Source organism: Hordeum vulgare, chromosome 4H, assembly GCF_904849725.1.
Source record: "Hordeum vulgare subsp. vulgare chromosome 4H, MorexV3_pseudomolecules_assembly, whole genome shotgun sequence".
Lineage (NCBI taxonomy): Eukaryota > Viridiplantae > Streptophyta > Magnoliopsida > Poales > Poaceae > Hordeum > Hordeum vulgare.
In genome coordinates this window covers 283,144,172-283,156,754 of record NC_058521.1, presented here as the reverse complement: position 1 = coordinate 283,156,754, position 12,583 = coordinate 283,144,172, and positions in this window count along the sequence as shown.

Sequence of the window (12,583 nt, the reverse complement as noted above, 5' to 3'; positions counted from 1 at the left end):
TTCCGACCAGGTGTGAGGCTACGATCTACGCTCAGCTACATGCCCTTGGAGTCGGATGGACTCGTCTACCTGATGCTTCCGCTTAGTCTTCGTTAGATATCTCATGAGTTGGCCTTAAGCCACTTTATTGTAATCCTTTATTGTAATAAAGTACTCTTTATGAGATTCGATTAATAAAGCTGTGTGATTGAACTCTTGAATATATACATTATGTACTGTGTGTGTACCAGCATGATCTTGGGATGGTACGGAAACACCAGAGGCTTGACTCGTCTTGAGTCGGATCGCTATAGAAATGGTATTCAGAGCACACGCTGACCTTAGGACGTAACCTCTAGGAATGGAAGAGCCTTAGGAAGAAAACTATTTTCTCTTATGTCTATAAATCTTCTATTTCCTCTTCTGATCATTTCTGACTTCTCTCCGATTTTCCAATGTTTAAATGGCCACCTTCGTCCGTGTTAAGTTCACGGAGTTTTGCCAGCCCGACGCCACTATGCCGTTCGGAAAGGAGATGGTGCAGATCACGACGGATTTGAGGATTGCTCTGCTGACTATCACACGGAAGCCAACTTCGTCTTACCCAGAGGATTCACGCTATAGGATCGAGGTGCATATTCCCCGAAGGACATTCCAGCCGCGCACTGAGCCGATGGATTTCAAGTTCATCGCATCCAACTGGATTCTCGGAAGGGACATGGCGATCCATTGTGCACTCGGACGTATCAAGGAAGAATACAAAGGCTGCACTATTTCTCCAGACATATTCGTCGTATCCCGGAGAAACGAAGACGGAGAAATCATCTCAAGCAAGACCAAGGACGCTCTCTTGTCTTATGCTCAGACCTTCGAGAAGTACAGCGGGACTCTGGAGCATCACGTGATCAAGGACGCCAGGAAGATCAAGCAACTGTCACTCCGCTGTACTTGAAGAAGCAGCCCGGGAAGCCCACTATGAGCACGAACTGGAGGCGAAGGACTTTCTGGAGCAGATCGAGAAGCTGAAGACTTGAGTTGCATACGTGGAGGAGGAACTGGACATGGGCGAGAACCTTCATCCCGAAGGAGATGTAGCCCCCTTCATCAGCAACGACGAGGACTATGAAGAATGCTCCACCGAAGGACCCATCACCATGCGTTTCTGAGGAGGACACTTAGACTAGACCACCAAATTTACTTTATCGTTATAAGTTTTAGGCCGCTGTTTAGGATTATCGAATTTTGTATCCCCGTGTGAACCTTGTGATGATATTGAATGAAATGTGTTGTGTGATACTGGTGTGTTGCATTCATACGGGTAGTGTAATGACTCTTAGACCATTGTTCTATGCTAATCTCACCCCTCCACAAACATCAGATGCCTCCGAGACGGGCCCCTACCTCCAACTTTCCGCCGGAACTCACCTAGTTGATCCAGCAACAAAACACCTTGATGCAGCTGATCATCTAGAACCAGAACAATAACAACAACCGTCACCCACCCCAGGCCGACAATCTTACCCGTTTCCTGAGGTTGAACCCTCCAACTTTCTCCAGCAGCATTGAGCCCATTGTGGCAGATGATTGGCTCCGCAAGATGGAGCGTGAACTTATCACTGCTGGTTGTACTGAAGCTGAGAAGGTGCACTTTGCCGCGCATCAACTTGAAGGCCCTGCAGCTGCTTCGTGGGAGAACTACACCACCACTTATCCCATTGCTGGAGTCACTTGGGAGCAATTCAAGCAAGCCTTCCGCACCGCGCATGTCTCAGCTGGTGCAATGAGTCTGAAGAAGCGTGAGTTTCGCAACTTACGCCAGGGGAATCGCTCGGTGGCCCAGTACCTCGATGAATTCAGCATGCTCGCCCGTTATGCACCTGGAGATGTGGCCGATGATGTGGCCAAGCAGGAAAAGTTCTTGGAAGGACTCAATGATGAGCTGAGCATTCAGTTGACTGTAGCTACCTTCAACAACTACCAGGAGCTGGTTGATAATGCCCTCATCTTGGAAGGGAAACACTAGCAGTTGGAGAACTGCAAGCGAAAGTATGGGGTTGGAAAGTTCAACTCCGGCACTCAGCAGAAGCCTCGCTACACCCCTTATTCAGGGAATACAGGGACTGGATCCGGTAAGTTTGGAGGACACGTTCAGCATAACCACCCAGTGCACAACCATGGAGACCACAACCATGGAGGAAATGGGAACCACCGCAACAACAACAACTTCAAGAATGGCAGTACTGGCACTCAGCAGCATTCAGCTCCAGCTCAGAAGATCTGACTCACATCACTTGCTTCAAGTGTCAGAAGACGGGACACTATGCCACTGAATGTCCCCAGAACAAGCAGGGAAATGGAAACGGCAACGGCAACTCTGCAGCAAAGAAGCCCAATCCTTTTCCTCGAGCTCAGGTGAACCACATTGATGTTGAAGAGGTCTCTGATCACCCCGATACTGTGGTTGGTAAGTTTTTGCTAAATTCACGTCCAGTATTGGTACTTTTTGATTCTGGTGCAACACATTCATTCATATCAAGGGTAGTTGTGGAAAAGTATAGTTTGCCAACTACAACCCTCAGCCGGCCTATTAAGGTCAGTTCCCCAAGAGGCATGATGACATCCGGGATAGGATGCCATGCTTTGAGTCTCAACATCGGGAACCATAATTTTCCCACCGACCTCGTCGTATTAGAGTCCCAGGGATTGGATGTAATCCTAGGCATGGATTGGTTGGCCAAGTATGAAGGGAATATCGATTGTGCCCTTAAGTCTATTTTGCTCACCACCCCCGAGCAGAAGCGGATTAAGTACGTGTCTCAGCGCCCGACCCGGAGTAAGCGACTAAACTCTCTCACGGGAGTAGTCCAGGAGGAAGTACCGATTGTACAGGAGTACCCAGATGTATTTCTGGAGGAATTGCCGGCATGCCACCCGATAGAGAGATTGAGTTCTTGATTGAGCTATTACCCGGAACAGCCCCGATATCCAAGAGACCCTATCGGATGCCCGCAAATGACTTGATAGAAATCAAGAAGCAAATTAAGGAGTTATCGGACAAAGGGTATATTCGCCCATTTCTTCACCTTGGGGAGCCCCATTGCCCTTGGTTGAAAGGAAGGACAAGTCCTTGAGAATGGTTGACGATTATCGTGCATTGAACGATGTGACCATCAAGAACAAGTACCCCTTGCCGATGATCAATGATCTGTTTGATCAGTTAGTTGGAGCTCGCGTATTCTCAAAGATCGATCTTCGATCCGGGTATCATCAGTTGATGATTCGTGAACAGGATATACCCAAGACAACCTTCACCACTCGGTACGGCTTGTATGAGTACACGGTCATGTCATTTGGACTGACTAATGCTCTGGCATATTTTATGAATCTGATGAACAAGGTATTTATGGAATACTTGGGCAAGTTCGTTGTAGTGTTCATCGATGACATATTGATATTCTCCAAGAACGAAGAGGAACACAAGGAACATCTGCGTCTAGTTATGGAGAAGCTTCGAGAGCATAAGCTATATGCAAAGTTTAGCAAATGTGAGTTTTGGTTGAAGGAAGTCGGATTTCTCGGACACGTCATCTCAGGAGAAGGAATAGCAGTGGACACTGCCAAGGTCGCAGCAGTCACCGAATGGGTAGCACCCACTTCAGTCAAGGAGATCCGTAGTTTCCTCGGACTTGCCGGATATTACCGGAGGTTCATTGAGAATTTCTCAAAGATTTCCAAGCCCATGACAGAGTTGTTGAAGAAGGAATGCAAGTATATTTGGACTAAGGAATGTGAAACCAGTTTTCAAGAGCAGAAGAAACGTCTTGTTACAGCCCCCGTGCTGATATTGCCGAACATTCGGAAGGATTTCCAGGTTTACTGTGACGCTTCTCGTCAAGGACTTGGAGCAGTGCTCATGCAAGAAGGCAAAGTTGTAGCCTATGCATCCAGACAGCTCAGACCTCATGAGTTGAATTATGCCACACATGAGTTGGAACTAGCAGCCGTAGTGCACGCTCTCAAGACCTGGAGACATTTCCTGATCGGAAATAGTTGTGATGTTTACACTGATCACAAGAGCCTGAAGTATATCTTCACGCAGAAGGAGTTGAACCTCAGACAGAGGCGATGGCTAGAGTTGATCAAGGACTATGACATGAGATTGCATTATCACCCAGGCAAGGCAAATGTTGTAGCCGATGCGTTGAGCCGCAAGAGTTATGTGAACACGCTCACAGCTGCAGGATTACCCCAGGAGTTAGTCGATGACCTCCGAGAGCTCAAATTGGAGATAATTCCAAGAGGATTTGTTGCCACACTGGAAATTCAGTCCACTTTGACAGAAAAGATCCGTGAAGCACAGAAATCACACAAGGAGATAGCTGAGATTAAGCAGAAAATGGAAGACGGGAAAGCTAAAGGTTTTCGTGAGGATGAACACGGAACTTTATGGTTTCAGGATCGCATCTATGTGACCAATGATCCCGAACTCAGGAAGTTGATACTTCGGGAGGCCCATGATTCCCCGTACTCGACACACCCCGGCAACACCAAGATGTATCTAGATCTGAAAGAAAGTTTCTGGTGGACAGGATTGAAGAAAGACATTGCCGAGTACGTAGCAATATGCGATGTTTGTCAGCGAGTAAAAGCCGAACATCAGAAGCCAGCAGGTTTGCTCCAACCTTTGCCGATACCCGAGTGGAAATGGGAAAAGCTTGGTATGGACTTCATCACCGGATTACCTAGGACCCGCTCGGGCTATGATTCTATTTGGGTTGTGGTCGATCGTTTGACCAAGGTAGCTCACTTTATTCCGGTGAAGACTACTTACACGAGTGCCAAGCTGGCCAAGATATATATGACGAGGATCGTATGTCTGCGCGGAGTACCGAAGAGCATTGTGTCCGATAGAGGGACTCAGTTCACATCAAAATTTTGGCACCAACTGCATGAAACCTTGGGAACGAGATTGGAGTTCAGTACGACTTTTCACCCGCAGACATATGGACAGACCGAGAGAGTTAATCAGATTCTGGAGGACATGTTGAGAGCTTGCGCACTAGACTATGGGTCTAGTTGGTATGACAATTTACCTTATGCCGAGTTCTAATACAACAACAGCTACCAGACCAGTCTGAAGATGGCCCCTTTCGAAGCTCTATACGGAAGGAGGTGCAGGACACCGTTGATGTGGGATGGAGTTGGAGACCGACAACTTTTTGGTCCCGATCCTATCCGAGATTCTGAAGAGAAGGTCAAGCTTATTCGTGACCGACTCAAGATAGCTCAGTCCAGGCAGAAGAGTTATGCCGACACCAAACGCAAGGAAGTAACGTACGAAGTGGGATACCGAGCATATCTTCACGTGTCTCCACTTCGAGGAATTAAGAGATTCGGTGTGAAAGGAAAATTAGCACCTCGTTTCATTGGCCCCTACAAAATTCTTGAACGTAGAGGCGAAGTTGCATACAAACTAGAACTGCCGGAAGGATTGTCCGGAGTTCATGATATCTTCCATGTTTCCCAGTTGAAGAAGTGCCACGCTGAGATGGCCGATGTTCCGTTGAGAGATACAGTGCCCCTAGAGGCCATACAGCTAGACAGTGATCTGACATATGAGGAGAAACCCGTCAGGATTCTCGAGACTGCCAACAGAGTTACCCGCAGCAAGATCATCAAGTTCTGCAAGGTGTTGTGGAGCCACCACACCGAGGAGGAAGCCACCTGGGAACGAGAAGAGGATCTTCGTCGAGACCACCGCACCTGTTTTCTAGCCAACCCGAATCTCGAGGGCGATATTCATCTTAAGTTGGGTAGGTTTGTAACATCCCAATTTTCCTAATTGGGAATGTTTTACATTTTAGCTAAGCATCTATGCATATTGCTTGAAATAAATTTAGCATTTGAATTTTTTCGTCTTTTCGATTCGCATTTTCCATTTTTCCTCGCACGAGAAAAGCCCGGAGAAAGACTCTCTTGCACGCAAGAGAGAGAGCGGGGGAAAATGACCCCCCAAAGAGCGGGAAATTTTTGAAATGTTGGAGCCAAGAAAAACCCAAAGATTATTCGCAAAAATATTTGCAAAAAGAAATAAAGCAAATTTGGGAATTTCTGAAAAAAAAACATTTTTTTAAAGTTTTTATTTTTGCTTTGGAAAAATTTATTCGGGTAGAGGATATTTTACTGAGTTTTTTGGTATATAATACCCTATATTAATATTTTGATTTATATCCTTTTATTTAGCTTTTGATGTTATGTCTCGGAAAAAGTTAGAATTAGGAAAGTATAATTTTTTTCTTTAGCAACCGTCCCGAGCGCATGATAGTCCACGGGCCGAGATCCCACTGCCCAGGGACGAATCCCTTGAATCTCGCCCGACCGACCCCTCTCTCCCCGCCTTTCCCTCACTGCCCAGTGGGCCCCCCAACCGAGCCATGCTATCCCGTCGGCCACGCAGCTTCTTCTTCCTCCTACCATACCGTGCCCGAGACCGACCCGCCCGAGACCGCCGGGATTTCTTCCCCGTTTCCTCCCTCCCCTTTCCTTTCCTCACGGCCCTCCTAGCCTATATAAACCCCACCTCGAGCCGCAGCCCCGTTCCCAACGCTATCCCGACGAGCCGCCGCCCCTAGCCGCCGGACCACCGCCGCCGGAGCAGCGAGCTACTGCCACCTCCATCGCCTACTAGAGCAGCGCCCAGGCCCCTCCCCGCTCCGCCCGAGGGCCCCTTCGCCGGAGGACCACCCCGCCGCCACCTGCACGACATCTCCACCGCCCCTGAGCTCCCTCCCCCCTCGTCGGCGACGCCCCTCGCCAGAGCTACCCCAGCCAGCCACGGTAGCCTCCTCATCCTCTCTTATTTCTTTTGTTTTCTTGTGTAACCGTTGGATCTTAGCTATAGGGTGTAGATTAGATCATATATAACCCTTCAGTTTAGTTCAGAAAACCCACGGTTTTATTTTCACTTATGTTTTAGCCAGTAGCTTCGGTTAGAGCTAGGCCGTTTGCTCAAAACGCTGCAACAAACGCCCTCCGCAGCTAATAGCAACTTGCCACGTATACCCCTCTTTTTTGTACTAGTTATCTTCAGTTTTTTCTGCCTGTTTGCAAAAACAGAAAGTTTCAATCTTGTTTTGGCCACAACTTTTGATCCCGAAGTCCAATGACATTGATTCTTTTTCCAGTAGCTCACAAAATTCCTGGAGTTTTTAAAAACATATAATTTGTCTATGTTTGAAATTTTCAAATATAAGTTAGATCAGATTTAGTTTAAATCTTGTTTTGCCTATTCCAGGAGTTTGAAAAAATGAATTTAGTTGATTCTTTTTGATACTGCTTCCTAGTGATAAAATCTTACTTTGGTAGAAGTTTCAAAAAAATTTAAAGTATTTTTACAGGTGTTTTCAACAGAAACAAGTGTCTGCCACACCGGCGCGCGTTGAATTCTTTTGCTTAGACTTTAGCAAATCCTTGCATGTGATGTTATTTTTACTTGTTGCATGATTGAAGTGCTTATGGTGTGCTTTGTGTTTGTATCGGTAGATCATCCGGAGTGCGAAGCGTGTTACTTGGAAGCGCTCGAGCAAGACAACTATCATTAAGGCAAGTCATTTTGATCATGTTATTTTACCTATGTTTTCGATGCATGGTAGATCACCCTTCTTTGCCCAATTTGCATGCTGCCTAGGTACTTGGAAACTTTAGTGTAAGTTGTAGTATCATGTGGTACGAACACAACAACCCCGATACTTGGCCCTGGGACGACAATTTCTTAATGCTATGCTTGAGTAGACGGGTTATCGGTTGAGTGTATATCACGAGTGATGCGAGGTTGATTAAATAATCAAGATCGGATTAAGACAAGATTTTTCAAGACCTTGGACGCAATGCAACTCTCGGTGAAGGATGGTGGATCGGCTCCCTGGAGAACCCAGTGGATGCCCGGTATGCTGGAGAGGCCATGTCATCCTGCGGAAAGCTTCACCCAGGCTCGAAGAGACGGACGGAGACTTCAAGACTCAATGCTTACCTGCACAGCCACAAGTCATTATGGGCTCTGGCTTGGTTGGACAACGCGGCGACTCTGGACAGGGTTGAGTAGCCTAATCGACTAGCCGTGTCCATGGTCATGGACAACTTGAGCCGAAGGCATTGAATTTCCCCTGAACTCTCGACACAACTTAATAATGATGTGGGTGTTAACAACTATTCGGTTACGAGAATTGGTTGGCGGAACCATCTCGTTAACAACAAACTATGTAGAAATATTTTGCTTTCAACCCCTCTTGTTGTAGGATAAAACTGGCTTTATGCAAAACTTAGCCCCACTCGCCAAATATGCATGTAGAGATAGTTGATTATCATTTTACTCCTCTCTTTGATGACTTGCCGGCATATTCAATATGTTGACCTACACGGCTACAACGTATCATGTTGCAGAGTACTTTTCCGACCAGGAGTGAGGCTACGATCTACGCTCAACGACATGCCCTTGGAGTCGGATGGACTCGTCTACCTGATGCTTCCTCTTAGTCTTCGTTAGATATCTCATGAGTTGGCCTTCAGCCACTTTATTGTAATCCTTTATTGTAATAAAGTACTCTTTATGAGATTCGATTAATAAAGTTGTGTGATTGAACCCTTGAATATATACATTATGTACTGTGTGTGTACCAGCATGATCTTGGGATGGTACGGAAACACCAGAGGCTTGACTCATCTTGAGTCGGGTCGCTACAATGACGGTGACAACGACGACAACAAAAACAACAACAACGATAATAACAACAACAAAAACAACAACAACGACGACGACGATGACGACGACAACAACAACATCAACAAAAAAACAACAAGAACAACAAGAAAAACAACAACGACACGACGACGACGATGACAACAAGAACAAGAACAACAACAGCAACGACAACATCAACAACAACAACAACGACAACAACAACAACAACGACGACAATAACAGCGACTACGACGACGACGACAATGAAGACGATGACGACTATAATGACGATGACGACGACAACCACGACGACGACGTCAACAACAACAACAACAACAACAACAACAACAACAAGAACAACAACAACAACAACGATGACGACGACCACCACCACCACTACCACGAAGACGACGACGACAGCCACAACAACAATAACAGCCACAACAACAACAACAACAACACAAAAACAACAACAACAACAACAACAACAACAACAACAACAACAACAACAACAACAACGACAACAGTGACAACAACGACAAAAGGGACAACAACGACAACAATAACAATGACAACAACAACAACAACCACAACGAAGACGACGATGACGATTACGACGACAACAACAACACCACCACCACCAACACCAACAACAAAAACAACAACAACAACAACAAACGATAACTACAACAAAAACAACAACAACATAACAATAACAACAACAACAACAACAACAACAACAACAAGAACAACAACAAGGACGACAACGAGAACGAAGACGACGATGATGACGGCAACGACAATAATGAGAAGAACGACAACAACGATAACTACAACAACAACGACAACAATGACACCAACGACAACAACAGCAACAACGACAACAACAACAACAACAAAAAAAACAACGAAGGCGACGACGACGAGGACAACACCAACAAAAATAACAACAACAACGATGACAACAAGGACAATGATGACTACGACAACAAAGACAATGACGACAACGACAATAACAACGACAACAAAACAATGACAACGGCAACAACAACAAAAACAGCGACATTAACAACAACAACAACGACAACAACGACAATAACGATATCAACGACATCAATAACAACAAAAACAACGAAGACGACGATAACGACACCGCCGCCGCCGACGATGATGATGATGATGATGACGACGATGACAACGACGACTATAACAACAACAACAACAACCACAAGGACGAAGGTGACAACGACGAGAACAACGAAAACGACGACTACAACAACAACAACAACAACAACAACAACAATAACAATGACGACGACAACAACGACAACAACGACAACAAAACAACAACAGAAAAACAATGAGGACGACGACGACGATGACTACTACAACAACAAGAACAACAAGACAAACAACAACAACAACGAAGACGACGATGACGACGACAACAAGAACAAGAACAAGAACAACAACAACCACAAGAACAACAAGAACAACAACAACAACAACAGCCACAACAACAACAACAACACAAATACAACAACAAGAACAACAACAACAACAACAACAACAACAAGAACAAGAACAACAACAATAACAACAACGACGACGACAACAGTGAGAACAACGACAAAAGGGACAACAACGAGAACAACAACAACGACAACAACAACAACAACCACAACGAAGACGACGATGACGATGACGACGACAACAACAACACCACCACCACCAACAACAACAACAACAAGAAGAAGAACAACAACAAACGACAACAATAAACAACAACAACAACAACAAAAACAACAACAACAACGTAACAATAACAACAACAACAACAAGGACGACGACGATGACGGCAACGACAAAAAAACAACAACAACAACGATAATAACAACAAAAACAACAAAGACGAAGACGACGATGACGACGACAACAACAACAATAGAAGCAGCAGCAAGTACAACAACAACGACGAAAACGACAATGACTACGATGACGACGACAACAACGACAATAACAACGACAATGACTAGAACAACGACAACAACAATAACAGCGACAACAACGACAACAATGACAACAACAACAACAACAACAACAAGAACAACAACAAGAGCAACAACAACAACAACAACAACAACAACAACAACAACAACAACCCGAACAACAACAACAACAACAACAACAACAACGACGACAACAGCAACAACATCATCATCATCGTCAACAACAACAACAACAACAACAAAAACAACAACACCAACAACAACGACGACGACGACGACGACTGCTGCAATGATTAAAAGAACGACAATGACGAGAGCAACGACAACCACAACAACGACGACAGTAGCGACAACAACTACAAAAACGCCAGCAATGACGAAAACAACAACAACAACAACACCACCAACAACAACGACGACGACGACAACAACGACCAAAACGACAACAAAACAACAATAGAAAAGCAATGAGGACGACGACGACGATGACTACTACAACAACAAGAACAACAAGAAAAACAACAACAACAACGAAGACGATGATGACGACGACAACAAGAACAAGAACAATAACAACAACCACAACAACAAGAAGAAGAACAACAACAACAACAATAACAACAGCAGCAAGAACAACAACAACAACAACAACAATGACGACGACGACGAAAATGAAGACGATGACGACGATGAGGACGATGATGATGACGACGATGACGGTGACAACGACGACAACAAAAACAACAACAACAAAAACAAAAACAACGACGACGACGATCATGACGACAACAACAACATCAACAAAGAACAACGAGGACGACGATGGTGTCGATGACCACAACAACAACAACAACAAGAACAACAAGAAAAACAACAACGACACGACGACGATGATGACAACAAGAACAAGAACAACAACAGCTACGACAATATCAACAACAACAACAACGACAACAACAACAACAACGACGACAATAACAGCGACGACGACGACGACAATGAAGACGATGACGACGATAATGACGATGACGACGACAACGACGACGACGTCAACAACAACAACAACTTCAACAACAACCACAACAACAACAAGAACAAACAATAAGAACAACAACAACAACAACAACAACAACAACGATGAGGACGACGACGATGACAACGACGACGACGACGATGATAACAACGACTACAACGACAACAAAAGCAACATCAGCAACAACAACAACAACAACAACAACAACGATGAAAACGACAATGACGATGGCAACGACTACAACAACAACAAAAGCAACATCAACAGCAACAACAACAACAACAGCAACAACAACGACGATGACGAAAATGACAATGACTATGATGACGACGACGACAACGACGATAACAACGACAATGACGAGAACAATGACAACTACGACAGCAACAATAACAAAAACAACAACAACGACGACGACAAGGAGAACGACGACGACAACATCGACAACAACAACAACAACGAGAACAACAATAAGGACGAAGACAACGACGACAACCACGACAACGACGGGAACAAAGACAACAACGACAACAACAACCACAATGAGAACAAAGACAATAACAACAACAACAACAACAACAATAACGACAAACACGAGGACGACGACGACGACGACGACAACAACAACAACAACAACAAAAACAACGACGACGAGGATGATAACGATGACGACTATGACGACGAGGATGATAACGATGACGACTATGACGACGAAGATGATAACAACAACAACAACAACAACAACGACAACAGCAACATCGTCATCATCATCAACAACAACAACAAGAACAAGAACAACAACAACGATGACGACGACGACGACTG